The sequence below is a fragment of the Pteropus vampyrus genome, unplaced genomic scaffold (genome assembly GCF_000151845.1).
Source record: "Pteropus vampyrus isolate Shadow unplaced genomic scaffold, Pvam_2.0 Scaffold153, whole genome shotgun sequence".
Taxonomy (NCBI): domain Eukaryota; kingdom Metazoa; phylum Chordata; class Mammalia; order Chiroptera; family Pteropodidae; genus Pteropus; species Pteropus vampyrus.
In genome coordinates, this window is record NW_011888934.1 from 138,615 (window position 1) to 142,157 (window position 3,543).

The following is a 3,543-nucleotide window of genomic DNA, read 5'->3' on the forward strand; positions in this document are numbered from 1 at the left end:
TTTCGATCATGTCTTTCATTCCCAAATGTGTCAGTCAGGATCCCAGTAGGAAACAGATTTCCTCTCAGATGTTTTAGTTGAAGTGATTTTAATTAAAGAATTATTTATAGAGTAGAATAGTCAAAGAATTCAACAAGCAACGTTGAGAAATGATTTCCTAGACCTATAGGAGAGGAAGTAATGTTATAGGAGCTAAACAACTGGAGCCATAAAAGAGAGGCTGACTGGAGCTGTAATCAACAGAGGAAAGAAATTGTAACCATAGCACCAAAGGAAGAGAATAAGGAATAAATACCCTCATTTTTGTCTCCTGGTACCTCCCATTGACTGAATCCAACTGGAAGACAAAAGGTAAGGACATTCCTGATTTAATTCCTATGGTAGCAGGTACAAATTTTATACATCATGTAGCTTAAGCAAATGAAGATGAAATTTTATTTTATTTCTAGTGACATATATGTCCATTAATATTGAAAAACTTAATTTACCAAATTAGGATCACTGAAATTTTTCTGTATTAAAGCACAAATCTCTTAATTCTTGCCTCTGCATTCTCTTTTCCCTCTCCTCAGATGGATCTAAACTCTGAGGGGCTTACTTTTGCTTCTCACATGGGAGAGGATGTCTCTGCTGGAATTCGCTTTTGATGACAGGCCTGTTCTCTTGCTCTGCAAGTAGATGTGACTGTTTCTGGAAACTCGGTGGTCTGCCTGTGCTGACTCACCCCTACCTCATGATGGTTGGCACTGTGATCCTTTCAGACTTAGTCACATCCTCCTTTCATTTACAGTTTTCGATGGCCACCCTGAAGCTTCTGCAAAAGGCTCTCCTGGCCTCATTTTACTCTTTAGTAACGTCATTTTGACCTGTTGTTTTTTGTGGTAACCTCTTGCCAGAAGACTACTTCTCAACTGTCAGCTATTTCTGATGTTTTATTAGACACACAGAATATTTCGGGATCTCTTATATTTCTGAAAGAAATCTAAAGTCTGGAAGGTGAGTGGAGAGAGCCGAGAGAAGCCGTCTCAATCCATTCTTTGCCTACACCTGCCCAGGAAATATTTCTACTTTCCTCTGATTACTCCGTGTTGACAGAAGACCCTTGGGAAATCTATCTCCATCTATAGTTTGAAAAAGAAGCACAGGGCCTCTTGTTTCTCAGTCCCCAAACCCAACTGGACATCTCAATCATCCACACAGATTTTGACCCTGAGACAAGAGCTCACTAGCATCCCTTGCTCTCCTTTCCTGTTCCTCTCTTGGCTTCTCTTTTCCTAAGCCCAGAAAGGATGTCCACTTCTCTCTATGGTACAAAATCTTCTCTTAAATGATCATAAATTCTTAGCGATTCTATAGCTGAAAGAAGGAAGTGCTCTGAGTCCACCTGACTCTTAGCTGTGTGTGTGTGTGTTGGGGGTGTTTTTAAAAAAGTTTTCTCTTTCAAAGTTAGTGTATCTATCACTGGTTTTCAAGGATTTCTTTTGGAACTCAAAAAGAGTAATCTTTTTCTTGCTGAGATTTCTCCCCCCTTTATTCTTTGTTTTCTTATCACATTAAGACTCAGTCTCAGGGTTTATAGTCGATTGTGCATAAGTAGGAATTGGCAAGAAGGAAGAACATCATACATTGGGTAATGCTTCAAAATCTTATTCTGTTCAATTGTTTTTGGCTGCTTCTTTTCTGGTTTTTTCTTCATTTTCCCACACTGTAGGCATTGGTGTTAATTGAGACATTGACAATGAACAGCCTCTGTTCTTTCTATATATTCTCTTTTACTGCCTGAAGATAGTTTTGTACTTGTAATTCTTCACTCCTTTGGAGTCATGTACTCTTTTGAGAGTCTGTTGACAGCCAGGAACTTCTTTTCTCAGTAAAATACACATAAGCCTATCCATATTGTCTTAGCCTATTTGGACTTCTATAATAAAAACCATAGACTGGGTAGCTTAGATGGCAAATATTTACTTCTTACAGTCCTGGAAGTTAAGAAGTCTAAAATTCATTCTCGGTATATTCTGTGTCTGATGGGGACCTGCTTCCTGGTTCACAGATCACTGTTTTCTCACTATGTCCTCACATGGCAGAAAAGGCAAGGGAGCTCTCTAGGGTCTCTTTTAAAGAGCACCAATCCTATTCCTGTGGGCTCCACCCTCATGATCTAATCACTTCCCCAAAGCCCCACCTCCAAATACAATCACATTGGGGGTTAGGATTTCAACATATGAATTTCGGGAGGACACAAACATTCAGACCATAATATATAAGAACTTTTTTATTATTCGAAGAGGTTCATAGATTTTCTTAAGCCTGTTAATGAAACCATGGAGTATACAATTACCTGACTTAAGACCACTTGTCTATCTTGGTTATTGCTATATTGCCAAGGCCTAAAAGAGTATCTACTAAAATAAAGGAACTCAGACCAATTCTTCAGTTAAATAAATGAAAAAATTAAAATCTCCACTCTCACCTCTTCCCTGACTTCTAGCCCATTTTACCAACTGCCATTCAGATGTCACCTCAGAACCTTAAACTCAATATACATCCAAACAGAACCATTATCCTTTTGTTCCCTATTTGAATAAATTGTCCCTGCTCTCCTTCAAGTTTTTCTGACTCTACTTTCAGTATCTTTGACTCCTCTCCTCTCCTTTTACATTCAATTGGCTTCCGAGGTCCATTGATTCTATCTCCACAATACCTCTTAATTTCCCATAATCAACTGCTACTCTATAAAGGAGATACTTTTGGGGTACTTATAAACCTCAAAATGGCCCATGACCTTTAATCCCTCACTCACAGGATGGATTTCAGGAAGCTATGTTTACGCCCTGACTCTGTGCCTATAGTTGATTGGATACCAGATTAAAACTGGAGAAATTACATTCTATCTTTCAGGAATTGGGAATTAGGACTGACAAATTCTAATTTACTTTAGATTAATTCCTCAGATATAGGGTATGTAACAACCATAGAGTTCTGAGACATCCACCTTCAACCAGATGGAGTGAATAGCCAAAAAATAAAAAGATGTACTAAAGGAAAAAATATTTAACGGTCATTCAGAGAGAAGCAGGAGCCAGCAACTCAGAATCCAGAGGCAGTATCCATGCTTTCTGGTTTCCCAGTACCAGGTTCCTTTTGGTTCCTGAAGTCTGGCTGTATTCCTGCTGATGGGTCCTGTAAGACACCCTTTTTATTCTCATATCCTTTCAAGAAAATTTTCTGATTTTTTAATTTGTTTGCTTTCTCTAGTTTGTGGCTTTCTGATATTTGTGGAGTTATGGGTCACAATGGAACTTGTCTCAGTTTCAGCTAAGGCAAGATAATAGATGCTATATCTCATTGTTAGTTGAGAGATGGACTGATCATGTCTGTAAATATTGATGGAACTTTTGAACTCCTTCATTCACATGAGGATATAAAAGAGCAGATAGAGTGGAGAGCAATAGATAATTTGTGAGAAGATTTCTTTGTGAGGACTCAAACTTCCCAACATTGAGGCTCTTAATTTCTAACAAACTTCAATGGGAGCTGGCTGTC

General features: G+C 38.5%; 1 long non-coding RNA gene across 1 annotated transcript in view; it reads right to left on the reverse strand.

Annotated features, from left to right (window-relative positions):
• The window catches only part of LOC111745378, a 6,481-nt gene extending 5,795 nt beyond the window's left edge, over positions 1-686 (reverse strand). Inside the window, exons 1-2 of the long non-coding RNA XR_002782628.1 lie at positions 599-686; positions 296-337 (exon numbers count right to left, since the gene is read on the reverse strand). This is a non-coding gene — a long non-coding RNA (uncharacterized LOC111745378). The remainder of the gene's footprint in view (positions 1-295; positions 338-598) is intronic.
• Between the last annotated feature and the right edge of the window lie 2,857 nt (positions 687-3,543).